This window comes from Halichoeres trimaculatus, unplaced genomic scaffold (assembly GCF_033239565.1).
Source record: "Halichoeres trimaculatus isolate MK-OKI-2021-1 unplaced genomic scaffold, fHalTri1.1 fHalTri1_scaffold_10, whole genome shotgun sequence".
Classification (NCBI taxonomy): Eukaryota; Metazoa; Chordata; class Actinopteri; order Labriformes; family Labridae; genus Halichoeres; species Halichoeres trimaculatus.
In genome coordinates this window covers 27571749-27593727 of record NW_027437187.1, presented here as the reverse complement: position 1 = coordinate 27593727, position 21979 = coordinate 27571749, and the positions used below count along the sequence as shown (strand labels likewise).

The following is a 21979-nucleotide window of genomic DNA, read 5'->3' as shown; positions in this document are numbered from 1 at the left end:
CAGTGGATCACAGTTTTCTCTGGGCCCTTCAAAGCCGAGCAGGCAATCTCCCCGTGTCACATACCTATCAGTGTGCCAGATTCCCCAACCAGCCTAAGCCCCCCTCTGAGCTTTGACTACATCTGGGGGATGAAGAAGAGCAGGAGGTGATGAGGAAACCTCCTGGCAAAGGCAGAGGGATTTACTGAGTGTCCTCGCTCTGTGTAATGACCAGTGGGCCTTCAACATCAGCCTTTAATAGACACCTGAGCGACACGGTGAATTAGTTCTGAAAAACATTATGAGGGGGAAAAAAAAGATGGCTGCAGGGATTTCCAGATAGATGCGATTTGAGCATCCTGAAACTGAGTGAACCCTCAACTGAGCGCTCCATGAGCCGAGAGCCTGTTGGAGAAAGCCTGCTATCTGCACAGCCCAGCTTGTCGAATACATACCTTTTACCTCATTACCTGCTCAGCATAGCCATTATGGAGGGAAATGGGGTGAACGCAAGATAAGCACAAAGAATTCTTAGGTCGAGCATAAACAGCCGGCCTGTTTCCTCCTGATAAAAAGGAAGCGTCAGCGCAGAGAGGCCCCTCAGCTTCCTGCTCTTGGTGAACTCTGGGGGCTGCCAGCTGCCCAGTGCTTAGGTCATTCTCAGCTTCCTGGCCCAGATGGAGACACGCAGGGGCCAAGGGAATGCAGGGAAGTGAGAATATTAGTGGATTATGTTGCTTTAACTTTGGGACTCATTCAGGAAAGTGAGCGATAGGATATTTAAGACTGATGATTAAGAGTTTAGAAAGGCAAAAAGTCAATTGCAGGCAATATTCTTGCATAAAAACACAGAGATTACACCTTTGTGGAAACTGATTTAGAAACTGGAGTTATAGCTTCATCAGGGGTTACCAGGACTCATCACACTATATTTCCAAAAAGAAGCATTTTTTGAGCCCACCCATTTTCTGCATTTAAAAGCAGTTTCAACAATCATCACAGTGTTTACATCAGTGAGGGAGCTACTGTCAGAGCATGAAAATCCAGCTTTAGCGAGACACCAAACCAGGCTGCTTTAAAGGGCAGCAGAGTCTCTGACATGACGTGACCTTTGCTTAAAACTGCTTTTAGCGCTGACATCAAACCGCCAAGTCTGGACCCAAGGTGCTCTGAAAAACACAGAGCAGACATACACACTAACGCACACCTTTACGGCTTTTAAACAGCTGATGAAAAACACACCTTTCCACAAGTAAATTATTTCTGCCAGCTGAAAAGCAAATTTCATTTTCTCTTGTCTCCTGACAACAAAGATGCCGAACCCATTACTGGCTGAGGCCTCTGCATCACACACATTAAATGAAGGGTCCTCTAGCAATCGAAAAAAGCAATTTTCTCATTGAGCCAATAGATACTCCATTTAGTTCCAGGCTCTCTACGGACCGCTGCTGCTGCTGCTGCTGCTGCCGTAGCAGTGGGGCTGATACAGGGGAAAGCGAGAGTAGAGTGATGACCCAGCCTCGTTTCCCCTCTCTGCATTGCTGCTCTGAACCCATCGATACACATGCAGGCGTGCCTGGCAGCCTGGATGAGTAGGGAATGAGGAAGAGGGAGGATGGGGGGAGAGAAGAAGAAAAGAATAATAGATGAGATGAAACAGGGGGAGGACAGATAGAGGAGGTTGTGGAAGTGGAATCAGAGCCAGTGATCAAATGACACGGCCAAAAAAAGGCAGGAGCAGCCTAATTTGAAGGCAAATCAAGTGATATTGAAGGAGTGAAAGTGTGAGAGGGGTGAGGACAGGAGGGGAACAGAAATCTGAGGCCAGCACCCAACCATGTGGAACCACAGACTGATTAATTTCAGGCCTTTAATGAGCGCTGCTCTGCCAGGCCAGGCCGCATCAAGTCAGTCATCCCGTGTCTCTCTGCAGGAGCTGCCATACACTGAAATTCTCACTTTTCTGTCTCTGCCAAGGACGGTGAACTCCACACACACACACATGCACACACACACAGTCTCATACTCCCTTCCCTGTTCATGTGTTTTTGCTGTTCCTCTCATCATTGGCTCTGTGAATGTGTGATTAAGAGCAACACATTATCAGAGGCACGATTAAAATGAGCGTACTGATCACCAGTGGCAAGTCTCACACCAGGTGCTCTGTGTCTGTAGGCGGAATAAATACCAGCTTGGCTCGGGGATGTGAAATACACTTCAATACGCTCCCCTTTAATTGCTATCCTCCGCATTGTTGCTGCTAACCTTTATCCTCTGTGTAATTTACACTGTAGGTTTACAAACCCCTGTTGTTTGCATTTGTGCTCTGTATCCCACAGACATCACTTGTGCGTCTGAGCAACAAAACTATTTCCCAACACTCATGCGAATCAAGCCGAGGAGAGAAAAGCTTCAGGCGGGGTTTAGTCATCCGTGCTGGCAGCTGCTCCAAAAGCATCAATACGACTGTTTCTTTTGCTTTTTTTTTCAGCGCGCAGCACAAGACAAATGTTCACCCACAACACGAGGAACAAACACGCCTCTGTTTCCAGTTTCTCTCTCTACAAATTGCTCACTCCCCATCATTAGGATTTGGGAGGAAAAGAAGAGGGTGGAGCAGGAAGAGAAAAAGAGAAATAATGAGGAAATGTTGACATGATGCAGCAGCAAATCAGCTTGTAAGTCGTGACAGGAGACTGATGCGACTCTTCTCTTTTCTTTCCTGACAAACTGAACCAGCCTCAGGGAGATGGAAAGCAGAAGTGAGTGGTTGAGACTTTAACTTGAGGCAAGAAAAGCAGCACTCACCTGGATCGTGGTGTGTGTGTGTGTATTAATGGGTCCCCTAGGGCCTATTGGACAAAATCTGATTATAACCTGATCTCCAGCTGTAACCACACAAATGTTTGAGCACCCAGCGTGAGAAGAAACTTTCATCAATCTGCACTTTGTTCAGCAAAACTTTGGAGTGAACCAGTGATGCAATCAACCCTGAATTCACTTAGCAGTCACATGCTGAGCTTCTTCACAGTGTCCTCAGATGTAGTATTGAGTTCTCTCTTCTCAGAGCTCTTGAATGTGTCATGTTCGCTCCAGTGGAGATCAGACAGACAGACAGAGAGAGAAGGATGAGGTGGTTTTGGAATGATGTATCAGGGTGATTAATGCAATCTGACAGTAAACTCCTGCCCTACAGCTAAGGTAGCGCGCTCAGAGACATCCATCTGGTGGTGACCCCTTACATCCCTGCAGACACCCCTCCTCCTCCTCCTCCTCAGTTTTAGCTCAGACCCGTGGGAAGGATGCCAGCTTGGAGAGCTGACACACATCGCTCCGGATTTCCCCTGATGTCAAGTTTCTCTTACTATAACCCATTATTATTATCTGTAAACTGCATATTTCAGCACATTTCGCACACTGATTCAGGACATAGTCAGTCACCAGAGTCAGCTTACTGTTAATTTTATTCCTGAAAAGAAACAACACCATCATGACCTGAGGTAAACTCAAAACCACATGCTTTAACAGGCGAATAAACAGCCGCTTTCTGGGAATGCGTAACAACGCGTCAGTTTTCGACGCCTTGGGTACTAAAAGGAGAGGATCCTTAACTTGGAGCAACAAAGTAAGAAGAAATCAATCAGGGTGCACATTGGACACGCTGTAGTAAATAATGAGCCCGTTCAACAGCAAGACAGTCACAAAAATACACAACAGAGACATAATGCCTTCTAACGCATTCATTTCAGAATACTACATTAAAGTTAAAGACACGTTTCTTACCTCCAAGCGCAGCTCAGTGCCCAAACCTCTCTCCCTCTCTGTGTCAGGCTGTGTCTCTGTGAAAATGTCTCTACTCAGCCGATTTTAAAGGACGAGAGTTGGGAGTGAGAATTTAAATGAACAACAAAAACGCCGATGAGTGTGGTCGTCCTCGGAGGTGAAATGTGCCCAGAAGCGTCCAGCTAATAAAATCCACCGCTTCGAGGTTTGCGATCCCAGTTTGGAGCAGCGTGCAGTGTTGAAGGGAGCTTGGTATGCAAACAGTTTTCTGAAGTCACTGAAAGCTGTGAGGCTCATCCAGCAGCTTGCTCCACTCCGGAGGGCGGAGACTCGGCTCCGACTGTTCACGCCCCCGGTGTACCGCCTCTGTTGTGTAGTAAGCTACAACTGGATTTGTTAAATTATAAATACGTTTTTTTAGATTGATTTTTAATTATTATAATTATTTTTTATTTTTTTTTTAAATTCTTTTTGTTATCTCCTCCTGGTTTGTATGAATGTAAATTCAAACCGTGACATACATACTCCGGTACAGTAGGTGGCGGTATTCACCTAGTATGACGGTTGTGTCCACCATTATCTGCAACGGGACAGTCATGAAACCGAAACGTTTTGTTCTTCACATTTGATTTGACTTCTTGGAAACCGCCCATCAAATTTCTTCTCACAGTAAAGGTAATTTATCGACTTTAACACCACCTACTGAGCCGTTTTATTGTGCATAGTTAGGCTAACCTGAAGTCTGGAACACAGGTTTCCAAAATTGTTAGCTGCACTGTGTCAAACTAACAAAATCTGTTAACTTGCAAATCAAGCTTATAGCAAACAGTTTTTTTTAAGTCTTTTCTGTTTTCTGAATTAAAAAAGAATTTGGATAAAACACTGAATGTCAGTAGTCATAAGGCAATGTTTCAAGTTCCCAGGAAACATGCCCAGAACTAGGATTAGTAGTCTAATCCTCAATGTGACTTTGGGCTACTTTTTCTTGTTCATAAAGTCATGTATAAATTCAGTCAAACAAGGAAGCTTTAAGGGCAAATTTTTCATATTTAAGAGAAAAACACAACTGTGTGGTATTTCAACAGTGGTAGAGGTTTTTTAATCCTCATGTTTTGACAGCAAAGATTTCATTTGACCCCAGAGATGAGTGCTAGAATACTGGGTTCTGTAATGCTATAGGTCCTTAAAGTGACAGTAACTCAAATTAATAAAACTACATAGCCTGGTTATTTGAATACACAGATACTACATCCATGTATTTTACAGTATAAAGAACAAAAGTTGTAAACACCCCTCTCCCATGCCAAAAGTGTAAGACCATAGTTTTAGAAGGGCTGGAGGCTGTAAAGTTAAAATTGCTTCCTGAGGTATAGAATGATGGCCAAATCATTTTAGGGCTCGATTAAAGAAAGTATATCTAAAATGTTCAAAACCCATATGATAAAAAAAAATCTAAAATAAGACTGTATAAATTTGTAAGTAAACACAGAAGAGAACAGGCTGTATACACCGTGAGCTAACTAAGCTAACAGAATGGCTGTTGGCTGTAACTTTGTTTTTAATTCTCTGAGGCCCTTATTGACCTTTTATTTTCAGGATGGTAGCTTCAAATCCACAGAAAAAAAGAAAAGAAAGTGACAGTAAGTCAAATTAATAAAACTATTCACAGTCTGGTTCTTTGAAAACACAGATACTACATTCATTTATTTTACAGTGTAAAGACCAAAAGTTAAACACCCCTCTCCCATGCCAAAAGTGTAAGACCATAGTTTTAGAAGGGCTGGAGGCTGTAAAGTTAAAATTGCTTCCTGAGGTATAGCATGAATGGCTAATTCACTGTAGGGCTCAATAAATGCAAGGATATCTAGAATGTTAAAAACCCATATGATAAAAAAAAACACAACACCAACAAAACTAAAATAAGACTATATAAATTTGTAAGTTAACACAGGTGAGAACAGGCTGTATACACTATGAACTAAGCTTAGCTAGGCCAAGCTAGGCTAAGCTAACAGGATGGCTGGTGGCTGTAGTTTTGTTTTTAACTCTTTGAGGCCCTTATTGACCTTTTATTTTCAAGATGGTAGCTTCAAATTCACAGACAATGGGACTTGTAAAAATTCAAACTAGAAAAGCACTCGGAGCGCACAGACCTCCGCCAAGCAAGTTGTGATTCTCATGCAACACTTTAGTCCTATTTTAATGTTATACTCCCTTTCAGCAGACTGTCTGCTACAATTGTACAATAATTTGTTACCTGACAGTGTTGGAAATCAAGGTGACCAAGTACATATATCATATTCTGGATCTTAGTATCCAGAATATTGCTATTATCGTGACCTTGTCTTGTATTATTTTGCAAAGCAATCCAACCAATTATCGTGGAGTTATATACACATATGGTGAAAACGGCCCTATCTCACAATGATAAAGAATCCTTTAAGAAAATCCCGGATCCATACAGTGATCCAGATCACCTCCAAAATGTAATCACCTCTTCCTTATCCCATTTTGAACATTTCCTGAAAATTTCATCAAGATTCATTCATCCAACTGCACAGTTGGATTTACAAATGCTGAGATGATTATCTCATGGTAGTCTGTGCTCTAGGTTGAACATGAACAATTTTATTTAACACATAACATTTAATGTGGGGGCACAAATGTTTCCGTTGTGGTACAAATCAAAAGTGAGCAGTAAAATTTTGTCAGTACAGGTCTGTTTCTTTGCATGAAAACCATCTTACAATATTGGCTACTGAACACATTAACAGAGGAAATAAAGTGTCATGTAAATGAGATAGATTAGCATTCAGAATAATGACAATTAGAATTTAACCATGGCAATCAGTGCCAGAAAGAAAATTATAGTTTAATCTCCATCATATAATAATCTTACAAATGATCATTTTAATCATCAGAATAAATTACCTTTGTTTCAAAATGCAGGGATTACATATTAATTGTATTATTTTATTGTGGTTAACATTTTATTTATACAGCTTTGATGACAAGATGAAAAAGTTTTGCTGTAGAACAAATTGCTGCTTGTAAAGGGCATCCCGAGGGAGAAAGTAAAAATGTCTTTGTGAGAGTAATGAGTATTGCTTTCTTGAGAAACGAGCTTAACATTGTTTTTGATCCAAGCAACAGATAAGTGTCAACTCTCAGATAGACAGCTCATAGTTATTGTTTGTCCCTTGTTAATTATTCATGCTGTGTGCCTCTCTCACAGCCGGAAAACAAGAGGAGTGCTTTTGTTTCGGGTTTAGGGGGTGAGAGAAGGGGGGGACTAAAGTGTTTTCTACCCCTCTGTGCTCCTCGTGTCACAAAATCTACTACAGATGGAGAGCAAGATAAGCGCTCCAGAGACTGATCTTTTTGCCTTCTCCGCTAAGGTCGTGACACTGACATTCCCAGTGGCATATGTGATACTTCCAACCCCCAGTCTCCTTGTGTTTTCACCCAATCCCTTTCTTATGGGCTCTCAGGACTCCTGCATTTTTAAGAGCAGTTTTTCAAGCTAAGAATTACTGATGACCTGTGGATTCAGCGGTGCTGTAAACAAGGCAGAGATAAGTTTACGTGAAGGTTAGATTTAAAAGACCGGTTGGGAGTTTGTTTCAGACACACAGGGCCTCCGTCTGTGCAAGAAAAGCATTGCAGGAATGGCCTGGCTGCAAAGCGAACAGCTGTGAGGTATTTTCTTTTTGGCTCCTTTGGTATTTTCAGAGGGCTCAGGGAGTAAAGGGAAGGCTGAGGTGAATCAGTAACTGAGCGTCTCCTCCCCCCGCTTTGGAGCGCTCATACGGAACACCCTTGTTGGAGAGAAGAGGTCTTTCCTAAGACCCCGACACTGCTCAGTTCAGTGGTTATTTGTTGTTGTTGCTAATCGGTGATTAATCAACAAATGCAGTGATCTAAGGCCCTCAGGATGGAGTTTATTACCTGGCACTGCTCCATAAAGTGATTACCATCGTAAATTTTGCTGCTCCAGTGATGGGGTAAAGATTTTTTGAAGATCTGAAGTAAAAATTCAAACTAAATTAGATCTTTAAAATGCAGCAGATAAAAATATCTGATGCTGATATGGCTTCTCTGCAACCATACGTTACTAACGAGCCTCCAAAGCCATGCAAAGGTGAAAATAGGTTGAATTTGGATTGCACTCTGCTGCTTGTTAAACCAGCAAAAATCCCATGAAACCTATTTTTCTTTCCTGGCACGATGTGGTCTGCAGTCAACATGTTCCTCCTACATCAACGCTGCTGGCAAAATACAGTATACTCCTGTATCCATGTTAATCACAGTACACACACACTCTGCCAGGCAGACTATTTGCTAACCTACAGGCCGATCCTCACATGCACATTCTTATCACATACAAGCCCATTTAATTCAATTTACACAGGCCGCGCTTCAATTTCACACACATAGCATCATACCACATGCTATCTTATTAAACAGGCTGTGGACATGCATCACAAGCTCTGTCAGAGTAGACCTCATTGTTCACTCACACACACATATACACACAAGGGACATAGCCAAAGGGATTCCCCAGCAGCACCATACAAGAAATATAATTTTTTGATGCTGGATCAGTTTGTCTTAATTTTTCAGACACTAGCATTTAAATATTAAAACACGAGGTGTAATTTTAGCAGTCTGTTTGCTTGGTAGAGATAAAACTGTCTTTGTTTCCTGTGCAGGTTGAAAATGGTAAACAAGCCGTTTTTCATTTTTTTAAACGTGCAGCTTCTTTTTGGTTCAGACTGACGCACATATTGTGCTGCTAAAAGGCTTCTTTATCTAACACGAGGCAGGTCTTAGCACCATTCAGGCAGTTTTGTAAACAACCAGTGTGGCTACGGTTGATATAGAGCCTTCATTAAAAGGGGTGTGAGGAGATTTTAACTGATTTGAAACGGCTTCACTCTCACACTGATACCTCTTCATGACCTTAATGGTAGATTTAGTGTGGATTTTCCCCCAAAACAGCAAAGTTGATATTCACTCTCAAGTAAACATGTCCAGGATTCCAGCAATAGTTGTTAGTAGTGACAGGTACGTGAAAAAGCAGGGGAAGTGCTAAAATGTGGTAATATTCTGGTATATTTGCTTGAAAATTGCTTCATGTATCAATGCACTACCAGTAAAGTGTAGGTACTGTTTTGATTTAATGTGTTTTACTATCTTGTTTAGCTCTTATGTGGGGTTTAAAGCGTAACCTTAAAGCATAACAAGGTTAACTCCAGCTGTTTGATAGATAGAAAACAAAGTAAACAAAAGCATACATAGAAAGGAATATGCTTAATTTACTTTCAAGAGAGCTGGTTTTGAAGGTAGCCCTTTAATGAACTCAGAATCTTCCTCAAAGGATGACTAGTGATGCTTCAGGGCTCCATTTTAGGGGCCGTTTACACGACAATAGTTTCAGGGTGAAACACAGAAGTAAACAGTGTTTTAGCCTACCTAAAACACAAACTTTGAAAACGGCCAACAAAGTGGAGTTTTTCTGAAACGTTGCCACCATCGTTGCCATGTGAACAGTAAGCTGGCATTTTCAGTGGAAACGCTGACATCACTCTCTGCTTCGTGCTTGTATGCAAGAGCATACAACAGTAACGCTACGGTCGTCCTGGACTAACATGTTGTGCTTGTCTTGCTGAATCAGCTGAATCTGCTGACTGTCTTTCAACAAAACGTGCATCTGTTACACAACTTCTACACATGATCAGTCCAACTCTGCTTCGGTGGAGATCTCCCAAAAGCAGCTTCTGAACATGACAGTTATAGCACCAACTACAGGCCTGGCATGCTTACTACAGCGTTTTCAGTCCCTCAAAGTTTCTGTGTAAAGGGAGATTTGTTTTCACTGTGTTTCAAATGTAATGTTGTCATGTAAACAGGGCAGTATACCAGTGGTTCAAGTGGCAGAGCTACACTTTTATCCTTGGGGTGGCCTGGGGGTTGCCATTGCTCTTTCAGGGGGTCCAGAGACATGACAATAAATTTGATAAATTTTCTCGAACAATCAATTGCAGTTAGAGTCTCTAAATGGTAAAATATATTTAAGTACATATTCACCACAGAGGGGGAGAGATTAGTGTGAGTAATTTGCAGTTTATTAGCAATCTTAAACATGTTAAACACAACTTTGCAACAATTTTTTCTACAATTTTTTACAGGAATGAAACCATTTTTGTTCCCAGATTGGGGGTCAGGAGCCCTTGGGAGGTTGTGAAACATACTTTCAAAAAATCCAAAACTTTTTACAATGGCACATTTCTTCAATAATTGTAAAAATATAAACAAAAACATTTTGTTTTAAACCACACAAAGATAAATATTTGATCTGTATTTTTTTATTATTAGTTCTTTGTTGCCACATGACCTCTGACCAATCCAGGATAACAATAGTATCAATGGCAGCAGATGAATATATGAAACAGCAAATGTGCGCATAGACACCTAATTTTTTACTGATCACCTAAATTAAGTTTCTTTTCTGTGTGCTTTTTGGATTGGTTTATTAGTTTATTCTCACAGTAGGGGTTGCCAGTCTACCACTATTTTAGAGGTCACAAGCTGAAAAGTTTGGGTCCTTTATTTCAGCCTCAAGTTGATATTGTAATGAAAAATTAAGTTATCTTTTAAGAATATGAATTTCCTTTTATTGACCCACATAGGGGGAAATTCTTTTGTAACAGCAGCTTGGATAAATGAAAGAAACAAAGTGTAAAATGCAATAATAGAATAAGAGATAGTAATAAAAGTGAATGAATATACAAAATGTACAAATTTGCAACAAATTAAATAAAATATGTGTAATACCAACAATAAGTATGAAATAAGACATGTGCAGTAGTGTTTTGGATGAGTGGGGAGTTCAGTTATGCTGGCATCAGGCAGTGGTCTTTCTGCAGATGGGAGGAATGACCTACAGTCGCTTCTTCCTGCGAGGTGGGTGTCTCGGTCTGCTGCTGAAGGAGCTGCTCAAAGCCCCACAGTCTTATGCAGGAGGACTCAAGCTTTTTAAGCATCATTCTCTCCCCTATCTCCAGGGCAGAGCGGGTCCTTCTGACCCAGAGCTGTAAATAATGCTTTAAATGGTTAAACCTGTGTTATATTTGCATGTGTATCATGAGTGTATTGCTCTTACAGTTTTTTGAGTTTATGAAAAGACTCCATGAAAACTAAAATTCCTCTAATCCAGCATTCAGTCATTTTTTGTGGTCTCTGGTGGTTTTGAACCTCTTGCTGAAACCACCGTATCCACTCAGTTTGGCACAAAGTTGTTCCACCTCATAATCTCAAGTCAAAACTGTAACTTGTTTTCTTTACAGATTCATGTTAACTTGAGCAATTGAACTGCTCAGATCAGCCCCACATAGGCAAATTAAAAAGTTAGCCTGAAACTTTTGATCCTGAGAGAGGAAGTCACAGTTGGAGGATGAGTCATGAAATGCTGCCGTTTCCTTTTATGATTCATTAATTTCATTGTTTCTATTTCATTAGTTTAAACAAACAGGAAGTTAAAAAAGGTTCTGCCCCCAACTGTGCGTTTTGTCTCTTATTATTCTAATAAGCGCAGCATGCACGGTAAAATACATAAACACACACACACACACAGCATGATGTTGAAGACATAAGTGTAGCCCAAATCTGTCAGGGGGCATCAGCGAGCGCCCAGGGGAGACGGGCCCTGCCTCACGGCATCCTGCACCCTGTGACTCCAGGTCCTGGTCTAAAAAAAGGACAGACAGGATCCGGCTACTAGATACCCTTTTATCAAACCCACACACACACATTCAGATGAAAGAAGTCACAGCCTTTGATTTTCATTGTCTGAGTCATAATCTGGTTTTCCAGAGTTCAGCTTCTACATGTTGATCTTGAGGCAAATCTTTTGGAAAAATAGACCTCCTTAACCCAGAAATTAAAGCAGAAACCGTCTCCAAGTGGCAAACATCCCCTCCAAGAATATGTGTGAGACACGGTTCAGATTCGGCGTGCTTTCACATGAAATCGTCTGTGAATTCATGCATCTCCATCTGGCTTAGCGAGCCTGTCTGCGTCTGTCACATCGCCAAGCTGATGGAGAACACGGGGTACAGGAGGGTGACAAAAGAAACGACAGTTTCACTCTGGTGCCGGAACGTAATGAATCATCTTTATTTGGAAACACCTTCATGTTGACGGTGAAGCCTGCAGTTGTGTTGTGTATTACCTGGCTGTAACCTAGCAACAAGCCCCCCCACCCAGCACTGTTCAAAGAAGTAATTGGACAAATCCGTGGGAGGGTTAAGGCTTAAAAGGGGGAAATCAAAGCATCAACAAGCAATGATTTGAATGCCTTTGGAGGTGTTAATGCTTTATGTGCTGTGATTTCACCATACTCTGTTTTATTTGAACTGTGTGTCTGTGTGTGATCCTCTGCTTTCAAAACACCTGTGGGCGATCTTGTGTGAAGCTCTCCTCCACCTTTGCAATTACGAGGCCTGTCTACCTGCTGCGGCTCAGTCAGTGACAGCAGCCTAAAGAAACCAGAGAGAGTAGGAGGGAATGTGCAGAGATGTATGTCAGTCTGTTGAGATAGTTCTTACTTTTTTTCTCTTTTTCAGGGATTCAGAAACATCTGGCAGCGCAGAGTTCAACCAGGCAGCGAGAGCGCGAACACATGAGACACAGAGGCTGAAGAGATGGAGGAAATGGAGGGTGTAAAGATGGAAACAAGGAATGACCGGACCTTTCTTGCCCTCGCTGGCTCTTTACGTACAGTAAGTGTGCTGACATTACCCCCCTCTTCTCTCGCGCGCCTCTTGAGTGCAGCTATTTCTCTGCTGTCCTGCGGTGACAGGCCAAGCGTGGCAGAACTGCCTTCATATACTGTACCTCCGGTGTTCCCAGGAGGATGAGCTGGCTGGTGAATGGAGGAAAGTAGGCCAGGGAAGCCACCACTACACCCCCACCCTCCTCCTCCTCCCCCTATCCTCCTCCTCCCCATCCTAGAAATCTGATTCACCAGGAGGGAAAGATCCATTTGTCTGTCACACAGAATTTCAATTCCCCTTCATTCCATTTGGGGTTTCATTTACCTCAGAGACACACACATTTTGAACTCCATAAATGTATTTCTCATACTCACTCAGATGAGCTATAAATTTGCTGTGTGCATTTTGACGAGCCATCACTGTTTAGTCTGATTCAAGCAGGTCCGAACCACTTCTTCTGTCAGGGGGACTGTGGTTGTGTGTGCAGCAGAAGTATGGAGCTCTGTGGTTACTGGTCCAGCCCAGACACATTTTCTGGTCTGGGAGTCTTGGAGGTGGAACAGTGGGACATAAAAGATTTCTCAAAAATGAATAATGATTTGTCAACTGAGGCTGTGTAGGCCCTGTGCACTGCAAAATATCGTTGGTAGCACAAAACAAATGGTGAATTGCAAAGAAATCTATAAAGAGAGCTGGAAACAGGCTGAATGAGTCAGTTGCTGTTAGCACTTAATGCTGACTGAGTTGTTAACCCAGCTTTGATGCAGTCTAAGTGTATATAAGTGGAGTATCTCACACTGTGGTTGAAAGCCCGTGGTTACAGCCTCAGTAACAATCATGTTATGATAATTCCTGTATGAAATAGGCTTTGGAGCATGAACGTTAAGTGCTTTCAGAAAGCAAGTACTTCAAACCCCAGCCTCCGTTGTTGAGCTGTGCTCAGTGGCATTTGTTGATGACAATAATAATCTTTATTTATAAAGCACTTGACCAAGTCTAAGTTACAACATGCTTTGCAACTGCAAAAATATAATAGGAAAAAGTAGTTGCAGCAGTAGTGAGGCATTTCAGGTTTAAAGAGGAACTTTCAAAGTGACTGATTTCCAAGTCATCAGAAAGAAATTTGAAATGAGACTAACTGACCACTCTGAAGGTATGAAACACTATGAAAACAGTCAAAAATTCAGAAAAAAATTGTTTAAAAAGTTAATATACAATGTGAAATAGGTTTGCTAAATGTTGCTAACTTTAGCAGAGCTAGCACCCCAGTTTCTGGTCAAATAAATACATGCTAGTTTCACCAGATACACACGACTATCGCTAACTCTATCTCTCTTTTTGATACCAAGATACTTTCAAACTACACCATGCTACAATGTTCCATCCTGCATCTGTGCATGTTTACATCCGGGTAGTAGAGCATTATTTGGAGCTAAGATATTGTAACAGATGTTGTTGTACTATTGCAGTACAAAATAGTGCCACAAGGTGATGCCACCTTTCTGCTTTGGTAGATTTTTTTCTACATGTTAAACTCCATGGGCTGTAATTTTCTCAACGCAGCACAGGGGGCGCAAGCCTGGCGCAACCCGTGCAGTGTTCATTTCGTGCGGCGCGCCACCGTGCGCTGCCAATTTGACAATTTGGTAGACCGTCTGCGCAGAGATGGGTGTGACGGCGCGCCAGAGGGAGTTGACGGCGCACCGGGGGAGGTGTCGGCAGATTCATGTTGGCGCAGTGACAATTTCGTGCTAAAAAAAGTGCGCTGAAAGCTCGCCAGCTTCAACCTGGTCTATCCTCGGTGCAAAGCGAAGCGCACCATCCGCAGCTGTAAATTGGTGACAGGCGCACATGTGCGCACATGTCAACAAAGCCTCAGAGGCATGTTTCTAGAGTGTCAGGCACATTTTAATGCAATAAACAATCACAGCAAATTTAATGTAAGCGCTTGAATACATTTGTAAATAAGTTGATCCTGTGTCCTCTTTGGTTTTTGGTCTGGCATTTGGAATGAACTAAAGACCTTTGCATGAGGATTTCAACTCACTGACATGCTTGGACTGCAGTAAAAGGTCAAAGTGAGAGGAAAGGTCATGAGGAGCCTTTATGTCATAGATAAAATCTTTGAGTTATTTCTGATTTTTCAGCAGGATTACTCCTGTTTGCTTTTTGTTAAACTTGATGGAACAGACACACAAATCTTGTTGGTTAACACATGCCTCTGCAAATATAATTCCTGTGCCATATAGACTCATTCAGATCACCTCTCACACCCACACACATTCTTGTACAATGTTTTACAGTGTATATCTGTGGGGAGTCCACAGAGACCTGAATGTCTGGTTTGAAGAGCTTTAAGCTGCAGAGCAGTAACCGGGTGTGGAAAACAACACGGTCATGGTGGTCAGCGTTTTAATGTGTCTCTGGTCTGTAAGGGTCCCTGCTGACCAGGATTAATGCTCAGAGCTGTTAATACACTTTGAGCCGCGGGGCTTTCAGAACTCTTGTGACCGTCCTATCTCACGGCTGATGCTGTTTTTGTGTCCTCAAAGCCAATAATGGCGTTCCCAGACTCGGTTTTGGACCTGTTACACTTAAAGCTCCAGCCTTCTTACACATGCTCAGGTAATTTACCTCCTTCCCTTCAGAGATTTGCTATACATAAATGAAATATGGATGCAGCTTGCAACTCCAGTGGCATCCAATCTCTTGAATCAACTTTGGGGATGTTTTCCTAGCCAACTCCTGCTTGGATACCAACTCTTCCTTAGCAACTGCATGACCACAGGCTATATACGTACCTTTAATGCTGACAGGAGCTGCAGGGCTCAGCTGTTGATGGAGCCCAGTTATCCTTTTTCTCATTACTTGTCTGCTTGATGTGAAATGCGGCAGGCCCGAGGACGACCATCAGGGACTTCTGAACATGTGTGTGTGTGTGTGTGTGCACAGTGTGGCCAATAAGAAAGACAGGGGTGTTCTTCAGAAACACCTGTCCAATTTCCCGAGCAGATATCTACGACGACAAACACAGGATTCTCTCCTCATCACACTCCAGATGTCATCAGATATGGATGTAAACACAACCCCCTGAGAAAATTGAATATTGCACAAACATGTTCAAAGTGCCAGAACTTGCATGCATAATTTTATTTGAGAGAACAAAACACGAATAATCTGCTCCTCCTGTGGCAGCTTTGTTTGCTAACCTGTTTCAACACACACATGAGACAGAGGAGATCCAGGAATCTGTGTCCGAAAGGAGCGTACTGAGCTGGATGAGTGTGTTTTGGAAATGTTCGTAGACGCATGTCAACCGATTTTTCAGTTCACCAAGTTGCAGCTCTTGTAAATCGAAGTAGCTGCAAAATTAAAGATATCAGAGCATGGAAAGGTCAATATCTGTAAGGTCAGTGGTGATGGTGGAGAAGAAAGCAATTGCAGCCCTGTATTTCCGTATCGATCCCCCCTCCCCATACAGACCCTGGTACATGTAGGCTGCTCCACCAGCCCCTAATGGTTACACAAGGTCAGCAGCACAGGCTGTCATGTCCTGGAAATCCATGCAGTGGAAAACATTTAGTTTGAAAGCAGACCTCAGTATTAAATTTACCATCTGGAATCAGCTGGGAAGGTCAGAGGGAGAAAAAAAGCAAACAGGCTTATAGATACAAGCTAAGCTATGGATAGAAATAAACCTGGTGAATGAAAGAAAGTTACAGTTAGTCATATTTACTGTTTTAGAAGGACACTGGGCTGTTTGGCTTTGGTAGAGAAGATTTGGCAAATGTTTCATGGGCACATACTCAGCTCTGCTGCTTATCCCACAAATGCATAATCCTTACAAATGTGGCAACAGGGGAAATGAAGAGAATTTTTTCTTGAGTCATGACTCTAAAACTACTGAAAGGATTGGATATTAGACTAGGAAGCTGGTGAAGAACAAAGGATTTTTTATTAAAGTCATCATACTTCCACAAATTTTACCAGTAAATGACTTAGTCAACTCTACATTTCTACATTTCATTTAGCAAACCCTTTTGTCCAAAGCGACTTACAACACAAGCAAGAATTTAGACAGAAGGAAAACCGAGTTAGTTCTAGTTTTTTTTATAGTGTAGAAAAATGTAGCCTACTAACCATAATTAATTGCTGCAATATGTACCTCAACCTTCAATAACATTCAGTAATTAGTGCTGAAAATTCACTAAGAGCTTGGTCTTAGACCTTTTGATTCATTCTACCCCTGAGGACAAAGAGGAGAAAGGTCAGATTAAGTTCTGAAGTGTTCCCTGAACAAATGAGGTTCCAGACATCTCTTAAAAGTAGAACGGACTCTGTGGATCATATAGAGTTTGGTAATTCATTCCACCGTTTGGGCACAACAGAGGAGAAGAGTCTGGCTTGTGATTTGGAGCCACGCCGGGCTGGGGGCACCAAGCATCTTTCACAAGCAGAGCGTAGTGGAGTGAGAAGGAGTGTAGACCTGGATGGGGGAAGATAGGCATGAGTTGTTCTTGTCATTTCCTGTAAGCAATGGTCTGTTCGTCATCTCAATTTGGCTCCTCCTGAGGAAGAAGTGCTCCTTTTTATCTCTTTCCAACTTTGTCCTTTTATAATGTAAGCAGTGTTTTCTAAAAGACAATCTCATGCTCCAGTCTTATGAATATGAAACACACCATCACTTTAATGTTTGCTTTTGAAATCAGGAAGAGAAAGCTTTTTCCTCAGTGTATTATCGATCATTTCTAATAACCCCTACCCACTTGAAGCAGTTAAAGGCATTATGAAATACACGTAGGCTGTATAGTACATGATGAGGTCCCCATGACGTCACCTGTCTGATGAAACAGTTGAGTTTTAAAGCCAACCATCGGCAGGGGCCATACTGGAAAGGGGATGGGTTTTGAGCCTCCTCACTAACAGCTGTTGGGTGCCTGCCTGTCAATCAGCTGAACTGTACCTCTGATTGGACAAACTTGCAATCTTACTACCTTGTAAACTGCTAAAAAAAATCCACCCCCTTTACAGCTTAAGAGAAGTTTAGCTATTCAGTTACACATTTCTCCCACCGGAGCTTTAAGTCATGATAATCCCATTAAAAATCTGTCAGGTTTCGTGATTTTGCTCTCTGGACTTAAAAAAGCAACTCGGCTTTTGAATGGAAACAAATCAATCACATTCAAAGTAGTGGTGAAAAGGCTCTTGGATGAACTGGAAAAAATAAAGGAACGACTTTTACATCTTTTTACAGTTTCCTTAATAATATTTGACCTCCAGCTTCTTGTTTCCAGCTTCTTGTTACAGCTGACCCAAAGATGTTCTGGTATTGTTCCATGCAGAAGCTGTGCTGACTGAATGTTTCCACTTACTGTCGTAGAATAATTCAGACAACCTCACTTCAAAATACCTGACCTATACAATAATAGTGATTGGGTTTTATTGTTTGCCATCTTTACAAAGGGATCAGAACAATTAAGCTCAGACAGGGTTCATTTCACTATTCTTTCACCATTCTGTACCACCTATCAATAAAAGACTCTGGACTATGTGTAAAAAAATCATCTAATGGTTGTAGTTAAATCCTAAGAGATGAAATAAAGATAAAAATAATAGCTTTGTAACCCTTTTAAAATGTCATCTACTGATACAGCTGTCAAGTGGGCTGAGTGATGGATAAGAAATGAACTACTGTTTGTCCACCAGAGCAAAGATGACCCCAATCACTCCTGAGCGATGTGACACATTAATTTACCCATGGATCTCAGTTTCATTATTCTAAGATGTGATCGGTGTCTGAAGATAAGCCAGGTGATTGATTGGATCAGTCTGTCATGAGAAACAGAGGCACCACGGTATAATTATATCCACGCAAGGACAAGACAAGGTGGAGGTAGAGAGCCCGATTGGAGGTTTATCCTGGATCACCATCAGCGGTGATTCAAAGCTCAGCTGATCAGGTGTGAGATACCGTCGAATAAGATCAAGATCCATCTAATGGAGCATCAAAGAATAAATGGCAAACATGTCAAAGAACTGCATGAGACGGGCAGAGGAAGTAATGAGAGAGAAAAAGGAGAAGCAGAGAGAAGATTGACTCTTATTTTCTCCGTCATGTCAAATCTCAGCTGGAGGTTTCAGGGGAAGCACCTGACTCTGGAGTTTCAAATAAAAGCTCATTTTTAAATCATAAATCCAGGAGCGGCGGTCCATCAGGGGGAGCGGGGATGCCTGTGTGCGTTGGCAGTGTACATATTCTTAATAAAAAAGGATCTGATTTTTTGATGTGATACTCCCTCAGGATGAATGTGCAATTTGCTCTGACTCAGTGATACCACTCACACACTGACAGATGCATGAAACTTTCACATGTGTGGTGAATTCAGGGAGGACTGCCACCTCCATCAGTTTTTCTCATTTGAGCTCTGAAGGGAAACTTATAAATCAGCTCTGACCACTCACCACTTTGAGTCAAGACTTTCTGAGTCAGCTGCTTTTTCTGTGTCTTTATTAAACTGTTCATCCTGAAGGAAAGTGTGTTGTTAATTACCACTAACTGTGCAGATGTAAGGTGCCCGAAGGCCTTGTTTAATAATGAAAGGATCTTCCCTCCTGGCAAGGATGTGCAGTACTACTGTGGTAAACTGGAACAAATTACTGCTTGTTTTATTTTAGGTGAAATATGGGGAAACCATACGTCCAAAGAGTCAGACTGAGGAGTAAAAGACTGTTTTTCCTCTTATTTAGTCCCCACAAGTTTGAAGACCTGTGGAAAAGGAAATGGGATGAGGAAACAGGATGTGATAGCATCCTCCTTTCTGAGTCAGTTACTCCAAAGAATGAGGGATATGAGTTTCAGAGGGCTGGTGATGAAAAGACCTGATTGTGATCAACTAGCTTTAAACAAAAGTGACTTCCTGTCTTGAGTTTTCCCCCCATGTGCTGACTTGACCCCTTTTGTCCTGAAAGGGAGCAGCTACATAGGTCAAGAAACAGTCGGACACCTTGTGAACAAGGTTTTCTTGAAGTGACAGTTTGATATTTGTGGAGACAAGCTTCTTTCTTGAAGGTGCTGTGAAGATTATCTGTTTGATGCTGATTGCAGCGACTTCTTTGGCCAGAATCAGAAGTGGTTTTTTAGTAACATTGGTGACGTTTAGTAACCATTAGTCACGGCTAGGCGCCGCCCTGTTGGCTATGGCTGCCTTTTGCAGCAGCTCTCTCTTCTTTGTCTGTTTCTTGTAAAAAAAAAATTTCTCATTTTCGTAATGTTTGTATTTGGAGTGGATCATTACTTTCTTTGGCTCATTTGTTGGTCATGGACACCAAACTTTTTGTGGCTTCAGCGATGTTTTTGCTACTTTTTCTCCTGTGTTTGTCTGGAGATCCTACATGTAACCATGGCTGCATTGTTTACATGTGAAATCAGCTGTTAGTAGCCTGTAGAATGTCAATGCTAACTGGTGCAAGGCTTGATGTCTTCCCACAAGGTGAGGAGGAGGAGGTGAGGACGACGTGCTGGTTCTCAGGTGTGAGCTAAGAAGTGACGACATGGACCTGTCCTTCCATCCATTGTTATTGGGAACATAAGATCTATCTCCAAGAAGATGGATGAGCTAGCCATGCTAACCCAGCAACGGAGGGAATACCAGAGGGCAGAGTAGCATCGTGCTATTCACAGACATGGCTAACAGAGCTAACATCAGACACCAACTCCACATTGGAAGGATCCAGGAGACAGAGATGGAGCATGACTGAAGAAGCTCAGTCCTGGACCCTGTGGAGGTGGAGGCTGGCTGAACTGGAGAATGATGGACAAGCTGTCATCATCTATTTTCTCACAGAGCTTTTTGCCCTTTCTATATACTTTCTTTCTTTTGTTTTCTTGATTGCTGTGACTTCAATTTCGTTGTACTTGTTACAATGACAGTGAAGTTCTGTTTTATTCTATTCTATTCTGATTACTGGTTATGTCCTACCAGTGCTCACCTACCAACTCCAACCTCACCAACCAGCTAACCTTACTCTTCACTTTATGGCTTGACTCTCATGTTTGAACAGACCACTGCAGTATAACTGCTCAATGTGAGCTAGACTTAACATAATCACAAACAGTTTAACCTGTGTTTTACCCCCTCACTGCAAAAAAAGCCTGAAATCTTATCAAGTGTTTTTGTCTTATTTCAAGTGAAAACTGTCTTTTTATACTTGATAGGAGCCACAACCACCTGGCCAGTCTATAATATGTCTTGTTTCAAGTTATCTAAAGACAAAAATGAGGTCTGAATTGCCTGTATCAAGTAAAAAAAAATCAGCCAGTGGAACAAGAACAAATTGCTCAAAAGTGGCTTTAAAGTAGAATAATGTCTTAATACAGTAACTTTTCTCTTGCTCCATTGGCAGATCATTTTAACTTTTTACAAGCAGTTCAGACCTCATTTTTTTATCCTTAAATAACTTGAAACAAGACATTTTTCTGGACTATTCAGGTAAGTGTGGCTCATTTCAAGTCTGAAAGACCTTTTCTGTACTGAAAATAATACCAAAACACTTGATAAGATTTCATGTTTTTGCAGTGCTGCTCTACCACTCTTCTGTCTACTTTTCTTCAGCACTTCTGTCCTTTTACTTTTTACTAATCTTGCTCTAAAAATACTTCATAAAAAGTCCAAGAAATAATTTTTTTCAGAGAAGAGAACAGATTTTGCTTCTAACTGCTAAACTTTGTGGTCGGTTAACGGCGTCAGAAGGACTTTTGGTCTGTATGCTTTAAATAGAATGTTAGGGTTGCCCACAGATACTGATTATCCTGTTTTAGATTGTAGATCATGAGCAATATAAATAAGTGAGACTATTTCAAGATCACTTATAAAGTCTTCACAGAGCCTTTGGTGTTTTTTAAGATATTAACCCTTGTAATGTCCTCATGTGTGCCATACATCTTTTGTCTTTGAAGCATACAGGAGAAAAAAAAAAGTAATCAACTTTGTGTCTGGCTTATAGTTTTACTCCAATCCAAGCCATTACCATGTTTTTCTCCTTCTTTTTGGATTTCTGGGTAAATAGACCTTGTTTACAAAAAGGAATACTTTGTGTTTTGACAGCAAAGAGTTTAATTTGGGGACAAAATGACCTCAGGACGACACCAGGCTTTTGTTAAAGGGTTTGGCGAATCCAGAAAGTGGAAGTTTTAGTATGTGTGATTAATTCTAACTTTCTTTATTGGATCATTTGAAAGTGTGGTAATAATCAAAACAGATTTTCGTCCCTGTCTTCGTAACTCCACTAGAAAGTATTAACTTGGCCGTAGCTTTATCTAACAGCTGAGCGACTACCTGTGGACTTTTCATATTAAGTGGAGCCATACCATCAGTTATAGTAGCAATTATCTTCTCCACTTCTCTGTCCCTAGCTTAATGAAACAATCCTTCCCCAAAACC

General features: G+C 41.6%; 1 protein-coding gene and 1 long non-coding RNA gene across 2 annotated transcripts in view; one reads left to right on the top strand and one right to left on the bottom strand.

Annotated features, from left to right (window-relative positions):
• Nucleotides 1-4085, bottom strand: part of tspan18b (tetraspanin 18b) — a 40369-nt gene extending 36284 nt beyond the window's left edge. The window contains exon 1 of the mRNA XM_074676702.1: nucleotides 3763-4085. The gene's annotated coding sequence lies outside the window, so the exon portion shown is untranslated. The remainder of the gene's footprint in view (nucleotides 1-3762) is intronic.
• A 244-nt stretch (nucleotides 4086-4329) lies between these two features.
• Nucleotides 4330-21979, top strand: part of LOC141796021 (uncharacterized) — a 30338-nt gene continuing 12688 nt past the window's right edge. Inside the window, exons 1-2 of the long non-coding RNA XR_012598859.1 lie at nucleotides 4330-4437; nucleotides 12390-12545. This is a non-coding gene — a long non-coding RNA (uncharacterized LOC141796021). The remainder of the gene's footprint in view (nucleotides 4438-12389; nucleotides 12546-21979) is intronic.